This window comes from Mugil cephalus, chromosome 10, assembly GCF_022458985.1.
Source record: "Mugil cephalus isolate CIBA_MC_2020 chromosome 10, CIBA_Mcephalus_1.1, whole genome shotgun sequence".
Lineage (NCBI taxonomy): Eukaryota > Metazoa > Chordata > Actinopteri > Mugiliformes > Mugilidae > Mugil > Mugil cephalus.
The window spans coordinates 8,758,059-8,774,045 of record NC_061779.1 but is presented as its reverse complement, the minus strand read 5'-3'; positions in this window follow the sequence as shown (position 1 = coordinate 8,774,045).

The following is a 15,987-nucleotide window of genomic DNA, read 5'->3' as shown; positions in this document are numbered from 1 at the left end:
AACCAGCGCCCCTGATCTTTGTTTCAAATTGGAACTCTTCACAAGCTCAGTTTTCATTAAAGTCCTTTCTTTGAGTCTGAACTGGCAAATCCTGCGCCTTGGTTCTTTCCTTCAAGTTTTCCACATCAAAACAGTTCCGCTTCTCTAAGATTATTACTCCAAATGGTGTACTCTATGGCTAGGATGAGGCCTTCACTCCACAACTCCCCACTAGCTGTTTAGAACTGAAGAAGCAACTTGGATGAGTGCTGCAACGTCTTCAAGAAACCAAACAAGTCCAGTTGCCCTTGGATATACATTGCCCTGGCCAGAGAATATTCATAATTCCAGTTCATTAATTTTGAGTTGTTCCTTTAAACACCCATTCTTTAACAGTCAGCAGGAGGGAACAGCTTGTGTAAATGAAACACTGCACCGATAAACTTGGCTACACTGTATGCAAACGAGTTTTGCAAACAAGGGAATTCCCATCACTGCTTCTGTGAGTATTCTCTTTTTACCCTGTACCCTCTTATTATGCAACACTATCAGACCTCATCGTCCCTTGTTTTTTTTCTCTCCACCCATTTCCCCACGGCAGGGGATGGTTTGAAGCAACACCTTCAGTCATTGGCTCTGAAGAGAGCGACCTCTAAAAGCAAGACATCAAACGTGCATTAGGAGGATTATGTCACACGGATATTAATATTGGAAACTGTCAGCGTGGAGGGGACCAGTGGCGCAGGAAGGAAGCGAGGCCTGATCATCAAGTGGAATCCCAGAAATGCTGTCAGTCTCTATAATCGGATGATGAACAAAAAGGAACACAACGGATGACAGACTAACAGCAGGGACTGAAGTTTGTGGGCCTCTGAAGAAGAAGGAGCGAGTCCACTGTCCCTGATGGAGAACATTTGTTTCCATAGAGACTAGAATGAGGCGCATGAGTGAAGGAATGTTTCTCTATGTGAGTGTGCACGTCATCTCAACCTCTTTCTTTGTGTGCTTTGGAAAAAACGTAAATCACATTGCGAAAAAGGAAAAAGGTAACCTTCATGATGAGGAATGAAAACATCGCAGTTGAACAGATGAAAACTGGCAGCACGGAAGCTGCAAAAGGGGTCACATTTAGACTTAGACTGTTAATCCACAAGAGAAATTGTTTGATGCAGAACATAAAATAAAAGCAAATAAATAATCTATCTGTATATATATTTAACATGTTTGTTCTTCCTCTTGTGATATTCACGACCTTGTATGTGGGAACTTTCTGAAATGGGTGTGACGTGTTTGTTGGTGTGTTCAGAAATGGCAAAGGTGGAAGTTAATCTGTTGTAAATTAGTTAGTGAATAAAGTCGCTGTGTTTTAAAGTGGGCAAAGAACTTTGCCTTCCTCTGAGTCATATGTTAAGATAATTAAAGCAGCAGTCTATCAGTGTGCGTGTTGCTTTTCGAGGTTAATGTGATAATGCACGCTTTTATATTTGCATTATGTGATTCAGCAGACTGCAGGATCTGCAGTTGCTTCCACTTGATTTTAAGATGAAGTACATTACAATTAAAAGCAACTTCACTGTGCTCAATCTGCAGTCTCCTATGCTGAGGAGGAATTATGCAGAACGTCAGCAGAACATTGGCTTAATTAGCGGGCGAACGCATAAATAGCAACTCAAATGCAAACAGAGGGCCACAGACTGATATTTCTTGTGCACACAGAGCTCCGCATGGGTCTGATGGTGCATCTCGTCCATCACAGCACTTGCCAGTTAAGTGCTGCTGCTGCCGCTGAGGGTTCATTTCCACCGTGGATATGCAGGAAACCACACCCTGCTAATAAGCAAATGCTCTTATTCATTCAAGGACAAACAAACACACAATCAGCAGGGAACGCAACTCGCTGGAGTGTGCCGTGCATCCAGGTATATCCATTGATCCCTGCTGAACAATGCAGTGGAAGGAAATCTCACAGCAGATGTTCTTCATTTTTTTAGTACAGGAAATTTTCACCTTGTCTTCTTGTATGGTTCTATTAAATGTGTTTGAAGCCAAAGCCAAGACCTCCTTTAATGTCTCTAAAAAGCGGCCCTTTAATTTCCCCTGTATTCTAATCGACTCTCATTAGGTCTTTCGATTCACATTTGCCCAACATGCCCTCACACCTCTTTAACATTACTGGATCATCTCATATGAAGTTTATCGCACTGAAACGGTTGGCTTTCATCTTCTGTTTCATTACACCTCCTGCATAAATTTGATGATTTGACTGAACATTAATTAGAGCTGAGGGTCCAAGCATTCGCTGATGAAGGCCTTTTCTTACAGTGCTTGACTCTAATCAAATATTTAACATTTTAATATCACCTGTCCTAATTCTGCACGTACATTTAAAATGAGACGGCAGCTCTCATCAAAGACTTTGCCTCAATGAGAGTAGCTATTGGAGACAGCACAGAGAATATGGGCGTTTATCAAATCTAAAACCAAAAGTACTTGCTCCATTGTGCAAGCACCTCTTCCCATTTTCCTTTGTTCAGCCGCCTTGTTAAAAAGATTGACATTATGATGCTTCCACATATCCAAAACCCTTTGACATCCAAGTCTTTAGTTAAGTGTTGAACATATGTTTGTTCCTAACTTTTTAGCTTTTATGTTGGGTGCAATCTTCAACTCCATTTTGCAAACAGGTGACTAGTTTGTCTCTGCTCTACCTTCACCAGTTACAAAGAAATGTTGGATTATGCACTATACTTGTTTAATTTTGTTTTTACAACTCTCACAGTCCCACTTTACAGAGCGGTTGGCATGGAAACTGGTAGTCACCATTATGTCAAATAATGAACTGAAACTTATCCAAAATATTGACACTTAAACATGCACTACCTAAAATGAGAGAAAGCATCCTTGAAAAAATATATTTGATGTGTATTTTAGAGTTTTAGTACAGCCCAAGTCCCATCCACCAACATGAAGAGGTTGGAGCTTATGACCTATACTGCAGCACACTAGGGGGAGCTCTACTTGCTTTGGCTTCACTATCAATATTTGTCCTGTCTACGGTTTGGACTGAGAGAATGAGGACATGTGGGGCCTGGAAAGGGTGATACACAGAAAGCAACATGGACTAAGAGCTGAACTGCGTCATATTTGCTTACACATTGCGTGTTGTTCCAATTTACTGGCATCTCTGGTAGTTGCATGAACAAACGCTGTGACAGAACGTACGCCGTCCACATACATACCTTGCTGTTTGGCATAAAAAATAGTGGCACAGAAACTGCTGCTGTATTAAAATGTATTGGACTGAAAAAAAAAATCCACTATTGCAGCTTTAAAGTTTGCAAGACGGACAAATTCCTTGGCAAAAAAAAAAACTTTTAAACAGATACTGCAAACAGCTGCACCTCAGTGACCAGGCTTGCTGCCAACGAAGCAGAAACCACATCAAGGTCATACTCTGCTGATATTAATGGCAGAATACTCTGTAGAAGCAGAATGATATGATTCTGTTTGCAGAAACACACACGGGTCAAACATGTTTGTGTCTTTTTGGAAACACCTCATGTTGTGCAACTGAAACAAAACCAGTCAAACCAAGTCACAAAGCTCCCTGTGTAACAACTGGAACCAGTGCCCACACTGGCAAATGGTCTAGGAACGTAATTGGTTCAAATCCCAATCAGTTTAAAGTAATAGAAGTTAAAGCAAATGGGATATCCCATGAATACAGTACATAACTACTACATATGCTACTGGATTATTAATTCTTTATAAATTCAGAAAGTGCTTTTCTGATAAAAGAGCCAAGTCTTTATTCTACATGCGTATAAAAAAAATCTGCACACTTTGTGGGATGTTTAAACATTTAAATGGTTTAAAAGCGTTGACTTGCGCTCCCACATGATTTTATGCGAGAGGAATATCATTAGTGGCAGAAAACACATATCAAAGCCTGAACTTTAAAATGAAGACTTTTCATGTATGGGGTAAACTAAGAGAACAATAAAACAGAGCTGTAATAGAGCCATTTTCTTGTGATCTATATATAGTTACGATATCTCCTTCGTTATCAGGCTCGAAAGTAGTTCACATTAAATTCACAACAGGGACGTACTGAGACGCAAGGAAGAGAGACTCGAGGAGGAGGGCCGAGCTGTAGTGAAAGCTGGGACCGGAAGACATCGACTGAAACAGAGATAATTTTATTGTGTCGGGCGAGATTCAAAGCAGATGTCTTGGTTCAGTCAGGGAATGGCTAATAGGAAAATCTAATTCAAATCCTGGCAGAGATTACATTATAAATTCACTCCCGGCCATAAAAAAAAGAACTGTTCAATTCGCGGGGCGTGTCAGACACTGGAGAGGCCTGGGAGGTCTTTCCCAGAAAGACTTAAATTATTATAAAAAAATAAATAAATAAATGTATTCCGTCTTATTGGAATGTACATTGTGCTGTTGCACAGGTGACGGTATAATTACAGGTACAGAAGAACACAAACCTTCACAGACTCTGAGAGAACACTTCCAACCACTCGCACTCGCACAAAGACATGAAAGACGGACGTATGAGGAGATGGTTTGATAGCTGTTGAATAGATATATACCGTGGCTATTGTTTGCATCAGTCTGCAAGTTGAGGGGATAAAAAGGAGGCATTGTTGGCTTTTCATCACACTGAAGGTCACCTCATACGGACTGGATTGCTAGCAGGATAACTCTGACAGATTATACATATATATAAACGGAGGCAGTTTCTGGCGATGCAGCAGCAGCAGGCAGTACAGTCAGTTGGCGCCGAGCAACTTCTTTGATTTCTCATTTTGAGGTTAAAGCCACAGTGTCATCCTTAGCTGGTTTACTATATTTCACACACAGGCCTGATTAATTGAAGGAGTCTTGGATGTCCTGTTCTTGCCTTTGTGTAAATCGGATTTCCAGTGGGGTCATATCATCACAGATTGATCTGCCAGCTCTTTACTATAAAAATATCAGCTCTGCATGTCTCTCAGTGCTGCAGCCGAACACTTCCTGCAGCAGAAATGATTTTGCATGTGGTCCCTCACTAAAAGACAGAGTCAATACATAGACCATATCTACTACATACTCTCTACTGTGATGTGCCATCCTCCTCGTCAGTGCCCGGGTTAGTATTACTGTAAAGTGCTGCATACCACACTGATGTTCTTGGTCAGCAATGGAGCATTAAATTATTAAAGGGTAAAATAGGATAAACAAGAGAGAAATAGTATGTAGCAGATTTTGGACCTGCCATTCATTCGTGTGGATGTTCATTAGACATGTGGCACCCACCGAGACCAGGCCAGGGACCCCCTCCCCATAGCAATGACACTCCTTGGTGGCAGCTGCCACCCCTAGCAGGATGCAGGGCTGTTTCAGGACACTCTGTGGGCCCCAGGCAAAAAGCTTTTAAACTCAAGAGTTTGCGCATCCTGAGAGGTAGGTTGAGGTTCGCTTCGTTTTGCCTGGCAAAATGAAGCCCCATTAGGGGGCCCCCCATTGGCTGGCTTGCTGCTGCTGCAGCCGCTAGAATGGGATCTGTGGAAGTGAATTTACTATTTGTTCATTAATTCAAAGGATGGTTTGCATTTTGTTTTTCTTACAGAGTTATTTTCAACCACAAAGATAGTGTTTCTGTGTTAGGAATGTGGTTTAGTTGTGGTCATCCTCATGACGTGTATCCTTAGCTGTGGGAAGCTAGCCAATCATATGACAATCTTTATCTGTGTGAACACTATAAGAGAAGAATGTTTTTCTGATGTACTTTTGAGATTCAAATCTCCACTTTGTGTGGTGAGGTGTTGAAGGGGTCTCCTATTGTAATTACAATATACTCAAATAACAACTTTCAGTTGTGTGTCATTATTTATGTGTCCAGAGTGCTACATCTTGCAGAAACAGTTTCCACCTCAGGCCCCATTGTGGGGATTCCCAACGTGTTGTCATTGCTGTGTGTATAGGGGTTCCATCATTATCATTGGCACCTCTTGGGGGGGCCCCCTTCCAGCTTGGGTTTGCCTGTCTGCTTGCGACTGCCCTCAGTCTCACAAAAGCACACACACAAAGACGATTTAGGAACAGCTCATGAGCAAACGTGAAGAACAGCACAATGTGTTGACCTGGCCTCCAAATTCACTAGATCCCCAACCGATCAAGTATTGATCGGACACTAACAACAATCTATTGCCAGATGCCACAGGACACCCTTGGACGTCCTGTGTAACATTAGGGAGGTGGTCATAATGTTATGCCTGATTGGTACATGCATATGAACCTGATTTTTACTTTACAGGTCTGTGTGATGTTCTGTTGCCAAGTACGGAGCGCACGGGGAGAGGGGGAGGAACAAAGAGGTGTCATGTTCACTCAGATAAGACAACGAAAAGAAAAATGTTGAGTTTTTTGGCTCCTGCTTCTCTCTGATTGCTTTGTACATATTGCACATTATTAGAAACTCATGCCTGATGGTGTATGTTTAGAATTTGCTGCAGCCCTATGAAAAATGGATCGTGGATGGACACGAGTGGTTTAGAGCCAACTGAACTGTTGAACCGACTGAGAGATTTTCTGTTCAACTTCAGTTTCCACAAAGAGAAAAGTGACGAAGAGAATCATGCAACAAATCATGCAAGCTGAGGGAATCTTTTGCTTGGGTTTTCCCATTTCGAATAAGGAATGTATATTACTGCCACCTGCTGGTACAAAAAGTTTTTTTTCATGTATATATTTCATGCGCCAGCTGCCACCTGTGGACTTTGTGGTGTGTTCAAGTGCAAATTTTTTTTGTCCAGAAACAGTTGACGTGAGACGATTTGGCCTCCACTGCTGGTAGTTCTTTGACATCTGTTTGGTGCATCCTTAACATCCTTAGTATCCTCTTAAAGCTTTTAAACATTTTGATCGATGGCCATCATAGAGCTAATAGAGGTAATATTTGTGTGCTTGTGAAAGCTCCTGTTGTAATCAAAACTGCCATTTAGCTAAATGAATGTAATCAATGAAGAAAGAATGCATTTAAGGAGACATAAAAAATGTAAATATAAATCACATTGCACCTCTAAATCCAAAGAGACTATGCTTGTAATTTTTGGAACTGCAACCTTTATAATCACAGTTAAATTCCTGCCCCACGCCTCAGGACTGAGAGGAGAGCAAAATGGAAATGGAGAGGTGATATAATATTTATCACGTCTCCTAACAAGAGAGCTAAAAATGTCTTTCCACATGACAGTTGGCTGTGCACAAATAATGCATCCGTTCACGTGCAGGCGGACGAAGACGAGGTCGGGAGTTAATCGACAAAATAGTTAAGGCGTCAACAACAAAACATTTTGAGTGCTTCATTTGGTATTGGAGAAAGACCTGCATATTTTCATCTACCCCTACCACGGTGATGTTGACATGACAGTAATTTCTGTATTCTGTAGCTCTTCAGAGAACGACACTGTGTTCACCACAGTAAAAGCTCTGTACCGGCTCTCACAGTTAGGACAGTTTTGTTCTAAAAATGTCTCTCGCTCCAAAGCTGTGTAGTTTCTGTGAAGATCAAACAGCATTTCTTTTAATAGCTGGAGGCATAGAAAAAAATCATATATTTATATTTATATAAAAAGAACTTCAATACACAGAGAAAAAATAACCAAAAGTAGCGCGAGGCTAATTAAAAGCTTCATCGTGCTCTATTTCTGTACGTCTGCTTTTAAGCTCATGTCAAGGTGTGCAGACACACAAGCGGTGGAGCGGCCTTTGAGTTTTTACAGTTGACAAGGCGGCGCTCCCGCGAAGAGACGGAGGAAATACGAGGAAGAGGAGGAGCTCTGTCCTTCCTCTGGTGAGAAGCTTCTCTGCTGGGTTATATTTAATACATGAAGACTCACCATGCAGCCTTTCTGAATCTTTAGCAACGCAAAAGCTCTTATGAGGAACTGTAAAATATTCTGATACTTTTACGGAGATCTAAAAGTTATACACCGGTCAGGCACAACATTATAGCCACCTTCCTAATATTGTGCAGGTCTCTCCAAAACAGTTGTGACTCATCAGAGTATGAAAATGGACCTTCTGAAGGTTCCTGTGGTGTCTGGTAACAGGATGTTGTTAGTGGGTTCTAGAGAATTTGGAGGCCAGGTCAACACCTCGTGCTGTTCTTCATGTTTTTAAGTTCCTAAACCATTTTTGTGCGTGTGCCTTCCACAATAAGGAGTGTCATTACTATGGGCTGCTATGGTCCAGGTGGGTGCTAAAGGTTTTCCAGCAGAACACTGAATTGAAAAAGATGTTATTTAATTGGCATCATACTGTGTTGGTCATAATGTTGTGGATTAATTGGTGTAGAGCTTCCCAGAAGACTGCAGATTTCTGTTTTTTATCACTCTTCATCTTCAAATGTCTAAACAGCTGAGATGACAACATGTATGTTGAATACTATCTAAGTGTTTAACTTCTAATCTTCATTTATGTTTGGTTTTCCACATGAAAAGTTATGGTTCATAACTTCCACAATAAATATAAAAGTCAGGAGTTAAAAAAAAATAATAAAATAAAAGTCAGTGAACTAAGCGTTGGAGGTGTTTGTTCTTCTTGTTCTTTTTGAGTTTGTTATTTCCAAGAAGCTGCTGGAGTCAACCATGCCTCGCCAGCAGAGATCTCTCCTAGGACTAGCAGTCGATTGCTGATTTATATGCAGTAAGCTGGAGTCTTTTGCAAAGTATTGTTAAAGACATAGATATTCATGAGCCCACAGTTCAACAACCTGTCAATAAATGGAAATGGATGAGTGCAGCATCACCCAGCAACTGTGACTCCAAAAGCAGGAGCAACAGCTAAATGCAAACAAGAATTATCAGAAGTGGCAATAATCTCTTCAATGCCAAAATGCCAGAAACAAATCCTGACAGTCCTCCAATGCCATAATGATGATGTTAATTTTAGTTCGTCACTGTCTCGTCATAGTCACAGAAAGAAACGGTTGTTTTCTATCATGTCTTGGTTAATGAAATTAGGGCTGCTGTTAAGTTACTGCCTGGCCTCTGACTGGGTCCTCCCAAGAGGAGGCTTTCTCTGAAGTGTACGCAAATCATCCTTTTGCTTCTGCTGAGCTACATCTTGTGGACAACCACCTGACATTGTCCTAAGTGTACAATTATAAATTTCTATTGTGACATAAAAGTGTTCAGGAGCAGAGGCGGCTAATAAAACGGCAAATCATGATGCTGCTTCCATCATGACTTTCATAGTAGTGATTTGTCGATGGCGGGGCATCGACAAGTCATTTTTCCGCTATCATTTAGGAGTTGGGATGGGAATCGATAACCAACTTGTTCAGTTCATCGATATCATTAGCCTTCATGCATATCGATTCACCTCATCGTTACTTTTCATGCCGAATCTTTACATCCCAATTGAGATGGTGGCGGTAATGCACCTAAAAGTTGTTTTCCAACCACCATATAGCGAAACAAGAATCTTCACGTTGACGTAGGTCACGGAGGATGCATGGCAAAGAGACTGAAACAGTCCAAAGTGTGATTTCACTTCACTAGAAGGGACTGTAACAGAGCAATGTGCAATTTATGCAGCACAGTAATTTCAAGCAAGGGCGGAAACACCATCAACAAGCTGAAGCATTTGTTGACAACTCACAGCATTAAATACCAAGAGGGCCATGTGTTTGATAATCTCCGGTCAACAAGTGCAGCTTTCACTGAGTCTCAGCAGAGCAGTACTAGTGAGGATCCAGTGACCAATTGCCTATTCGTTTTCTTACACAAGCTCTTATCTCTTGTTTAGAAACTAAAATTTAAAATTTCTGTTGTTTACACAAAACCACCAACTTCTAATTTTTCTAGACCAAAGGTTCACAGGAGGAATTGATAAAGGAATCGGTAAAGAATCAAATTGATAAGCAGAATCGACAATGGCATCGGTATCAATAAAATCCTATCGATGTCCATCCCTGGTCATTATTCATAGAAACACTAGTGAGCACACCTAATGGGCAGACACATATTCAGCATTAAGGCTGTTTGACATAGAAAGGATTCAAACCAGTGACCTTACGGTTCCAGATTTGCATTTCTGTCCCCTGTTGGTGACTTAGCTGAAAATCTGATCCCATTTTACGATCACAGATAACGTAGAACGCTAGATAATAGGGCGCGCATATCTATTTCTCGCACTCGTTAAGGAGCTCATGCAGCTTTAGATCTGAATTACAATAAACTGCCGTCTTAAACTCAGAGTTTGTTGCTGCCGTTAATGCTCACTAACCAGGTCATTGTTAAAACATTTATTTCAAGTGCATGACTCCGATCCTTAATGTAATATTAAACACATCATCTCTGATGGGGCAGAAGAATGGCCTTAGAAAACAAGCAGGTAATGAGAACATGTGTTTCTACACAAGCTTTCATTTCTTTTCAAAGAGAAAGATACTGTTTGTTCATCTGCACGGCTGGTTTAAGAACGGCTGCTTATGCTTCCTGACGAAACGTATTAAAATCATGTCTGAGTGACTTGCTTGGGGGGGTCCGTGCACAATGAGTAAAATATGATAGAACACTATTAAATTGATTAGGAATAATCAACAAGTTTGCACTGACTAGCTTATTGGATGGATGAAAACCCCACTTAAGGTAAAGCTTTTATTGAACAACCCTTGTGACAGAGATGATTGAGAAGCCAACCATCAGCAATAACAACCACACTGTGAGTCCTGCTGGGGGGCCTTTGTTGCATCTTTCGCCCTTATTACTTGTCATCTCTCTGCTGTTATCTAATAAAGGTCCCCCAGGTAAACCCCGTGTCTGAGAAAGTACTATCATCTTTACAAATCTGTTTTGCCAGTTACATTATGAGGGGAAGTATAACCGCTGCCGGGATTATGTTCGGATTTATGTTGGGAACCGGAGTCCCTCATTTGGTTAGAGGTTTAGGCAATAAATGCACTTTGGTTGAGGGTTGGGAAATGATTGCTGTTTCAGGTAAATGTTAATAAAGTAAACATATCCTGCATCATTCCTCATTTCGGTTATGAAACCACGCACTTTCCTCTAATCTTCCGAAGAGCTGTGAGGGCTTTCGGTGCGCCATTAAAAATAATGACCGCAATTTGGTTGCTACGAGGGCGTAGTGTCTTTCCAATCACGGATGAAATACTTTAGGTTGCTGGTGAACATTTTGACATTAGTATTACAGCTATGTGCATCAATGTAATTTCTGTGAGACCATGGACACTTGTGTTCTGCTAATAATCAGAATAAAATTGCCTCATGAGACCACCTCAATCAGAACAGACTGATCAAAGAGGATTTATAATCAGATGTTAGAAGTGGTGGTGTAAACCTTTGATAATCTGACCTCCGAGCAACCACATACAGTCTCAATGTGCTGGTTCTTCTTTGGTTGGAATGAATCCACCAGACATCTTGGTCGTCTTCTTCTATTAAATCAGTTCAGTGTTGCAAATAAAGTTGAAGAAATAACTCAAAAAGCTTCTACAGAAACTTATATTTTGGGCCATATAAACACATACATATATTTAGCATCCATGCAAAACAGATAACATGGAAACTCTATAATCAGAGCCAATGAAAGCACAGAGGGAAAACTAAAAGCTGTTGGTCACAAGAGCAGAAAAATGCTAAAATGTTTTGCAGAGCTGTGGTGAACTGCCGGTGAGATCTGTCATACCACCAGCTTTTGCATCAAGTCTGACACTGATACAAATGTTGCTTAGACCAGCTTTAAATTGTAGCTCCTTAAATTAATTATGGTGTATGCAAAACTTCAGGGGTCCTTTCAAACCTTCAGACCTTCTCCGTCTTCATTTTAAAGTAATCGCCTCTGATTTCTTCCCCCCAAATCTAACCCTTCTCACATCCTGCTGTCAAATGCCAAATGCTTAAAAGACTCGTTTGTTCAGCGAGTGCCTTGATTCCTCCCCTGAATACTGCCTCACTGTTCTCCTCTTTACCCCCCTCCTCCTCTCTTCCTGTTTTCTCATCTCCTATTGACCTTTACTCAAATTTGCTTTGTCCGTCCCAGACAGATAGAGACTGCAGGAACAGATAAAAAAAATAGAGACTGAAAAGAGAAAAGCCACAGTCGTCCGTGGACAGTGACACCTTCTCAAACTCTATCAAACTGTGAGGTTTCTAAAGGATGTGACTACAGGCCGTTTGAGACTGTGTATTTGTGCAGTTCAATTCAATTAGCATGCAGATTGGACACGATGTTGGGACTCCAGATGTGTTTCATTGATTTTTTTTTATGGGAGGTGAAATAAAGCAAACACACGAAGAGTTGAAATTACCGTGTTCACCATGTGTCGATGTTTTTGGTGTTCGTTAACCACTTGGGTGATGAACAGCTGCTCTGAGACCACTTTAGACTGCCTGATGACCCCACAGGTCATCTGGGCGAATGCGTTATTACGACTTGTAGGTTTGTCCTGCTGCTGAGTGTCCTCTAACAATTGAAGATGGAAGAATGAAGCCTGGTGTGATGAGCACGGACGGTTTCTCTACTGGGAAAACAAAGGGATAACTCAAACAACCTTTGACTCAGATGTTAGGATACGGTGAATTTGTTACCTCTGTTGGAGTCCTGTTTGGTTTTATTTGTGTTTCTGTTCCGAAAGTTTCTTCATTGTTTTTTTGTTTCTTGCTTTACTTCCTGTGCCCCCCTCCCCCTTGCATGTTTGATTGGTTTCTCTTTATGTGTGCTCCACCCTGATTAGTTTCTCCTATGCCTTGTCAACCCCTCAACACACATCGATGAGGCACAGCATTATGACAACCTTCTGAATATTGTGTTGTACATGGTCTGCAGAAGTGCATAGGTAGGTGGAACGTGGATGGTAGGACATGAAGTCTCCCAGCAGACCACTGTATCCTTATGCTTGCCCATTATCCCCATTGCTTCTAACACATCAACCAGGAGGACAAAATGTTCACTTGCTGAGATGCTGAGATGTTATGCTGTTGGATTTACAACAGCTGATGCTTCGGTTTGACTCCACGTCCTTCCTTGTGTTACTCAGTTGTCTAGTCTTTGTCTAGTTTTTGGTTTTGGTTTTTCATTTTTGGATACCCAGCCCACCCTGCTGTGCTGTTTTGTTCCTGATTTAAAGTTATTTTATCTCCTCCTCAGCCATTCAACACAACATTTTCTAAAACTACAAATATATGCAAAAAACAAGACCACACATACAAACCTAAGAACAACAGAGGGGGGAAAAAGGGAAATTAACATAATCCCAACCAGGAATTTACCCCAACCTCAGCTGTTGCCCAAAGTTGAGACTGTTCCATTATATAGAAGAATTCACCACCTGACATGTTTCCACACACTGAACCATCACAGTGGCTCGAGGCAAAGCAAGCAGAGAGAGAAAGAAAATGGATAAATAAATAAACATTACAATCAAAATGAATATTACTAATCACACAGGGGCAGCATGTTTGGGCCAGATCCTATCACTCCACCACCTGTGTTGAGGATTTGTCGACAGTTTTGTTTTCGTGACATTTGCTTGCACTAACTTCATTGTAGGTATCTCAAAGAGATGTTGCCAACATTTTGTGTAACCTCTGTCACAAAGAGCCAAAGCAAAAGAAGCTGGAAGCTGCAAAGGACCTGCAGACAATAGCAAGCGCCAAAAACAACTTTCTCTTTTCGCTGCTTTATCTGAACAAACATGACACCTCTTTGTTCCTCCCCACCTCCTCCACCTGTGCGCTCCATGCTTGGCAGCAGAGTACCGCACAGACCTGTAAGGTTCATGTGAATACATATAAATATCATCAGCACTCTTTTCTTGCTTGCTCTTACAGACATACAGCAAAATAACATTTGTATAATATCAAATAACCATTTTGGGCATCGTTGTCGCATCCCGAAGCCTCTCACTACTAAGGAGCACCCTGCCACCCAGATTTGGCTTTTGCAAACCTGAATTCTGGAAACACCTACTGGCGACATAATATATGAACGCCATTAGTCCGAGTTACAGTTCAACTCAACTTCAGTCACGACTGAAGTTTTTCAGTTTTATTTCTATGGTGTCAATATCAATCAATCTCAGTCAACAGATGCTCAGTGCCTAAAACTCCCATGAGACTATTGCAAGGGAAAAGATCTCTCTTTCAAGAAACCTGGATTCAGTTCCCTTCTGCTGGAGAAGACAAACTTTGCCTTGTTCATCCAGACATTTGTTGACCATGTCTTGCATTTGCGCTGTCCCTTTTCTTGCTACACGGCGGACGTAATGCCTGAATATGTGAGGTATCACGAGAAAGTTCGGAGAGCCATGCATTTATTTAGAATCTGTATGCAGTGAACACTGGGAAGTCATTGGACTCAGGACCTCAGAGGAGATGCATGCAGCTCTGTAGTTCACAAAATGCTGTTCCACATCAGATGAACTCCCTTCAAATAGAAGTGGTGGAAATGAGCTTCTTGTGTGAGGTGGCTCGACCTGAAGATGGCCTCATCTTCAGGTCCTCCTGGATGGAGTTGGGATGGAGTTGGGACTTTATACAGTAGTTGCTGCTCCTTCATGTTAAAGAGGAGCTGAGGTGATTCGGGTCTCTTGTGTTGAAGCCTTGTTGGGAGGTTTTACTCTCAGGTTTACTGAATTAAATTCTCATCATAACGCCTGGGGAGCAGGTTTGGGGGGTTATGTGCTTCAAAAATCTCCTCCAACAACATGTAAGTATCTGGTTCTTAACAGACACTAGTCATACAAATTCCTAATGGGTAACACCCACAGGTGTTCCTGTTTACACCCCAGCTACCCTCCAGTCCTTTAGAACTAAAGAAGTTGCTTGGATTAAACATCTTCAAGAAATTCTGCAAGTCCAGTTTCCCTTCTTTCAGTGTTGTTGCATATATCATGACTTGGATGACTGAGAACCCTCAAACTTGCTTGGTCAAGGCAACTCAGTGATGGACCTAGTAGGATACAAACCACTGACCTTAGGGTCTCAAAGCTGCCATTACATTATGACTCCCAGAATCTGGCTTGGGGAAATTAGGATGTGGTCCTTGTGGGTTGCCATCTGGTTTGGGTTAAGTGGATGAAATAGGATGAATATTGAATATTTCTACCAAACTCTACTATGCAGTGAAATTATATGTTTGAATAACTAAACCGAGCCGATCCCAGTCACGATCCCTTTAACCTCCAGTTAAGAGTTCAAACACGGATGCTGCTCTTTGAGAGAGCTGTGGGAAGTAAGGCAAGAACAGAGAAGCACAGAGCAACTGGTGTGGAGGCTGAACTGATGCCCTCTGTTCGTCCGAGGCAGCTGGGCTGGCTGTGAGCTCCAGCTGAATCCTCACAAATAATGCTGAGTGATACTCCCTCACATCCACAGGACCTGCAGACACACCCCGGGGCCAACACGCACACAAGGTGCACTGTGGGTCAGTGAATGTGAAGACACTTTGGAAATGAACAAATATCATGCACATGTGTACAGAGATGCAAACGAACAGAGGATCAGAGGCGCCCACAGATGAACTCCCACACAGACACAAATCAAACCGAGCCGCGCAGAGCGGCAACATGCACGACTCCTGCTTTTTGATGACGCACAGATATTTTTCACTTAATATGATGGGGTTGCATCATTGGCTCATAAACAGATAACATCTGGACAGATCACTTTGGTGCATGAGCTGTTTTACGGTGCATTATGCCACGCACGGAGACTGCAGCCTGAAAATATATGAGCCAAACCAAAAGACTGACTATAGTGACACATGGGAACACTTTCAACCCTCTCATCTGCACTTTACAAGGCCCTGTCAGCCTCAGCAGCATCATCTGTCCTCTGGATGACGGTGTATCCTGACATAATCTGTCGATCGATCCTCGAAAAAAAGGAGGTTTTCACTCAGACAGCGGAAAGATTAAACCCCTACATTCTCATTATGTAGGCCTCCTTAGCTGGCGAGCGTCATTCAGAGCTGTGGATGAATCACTAC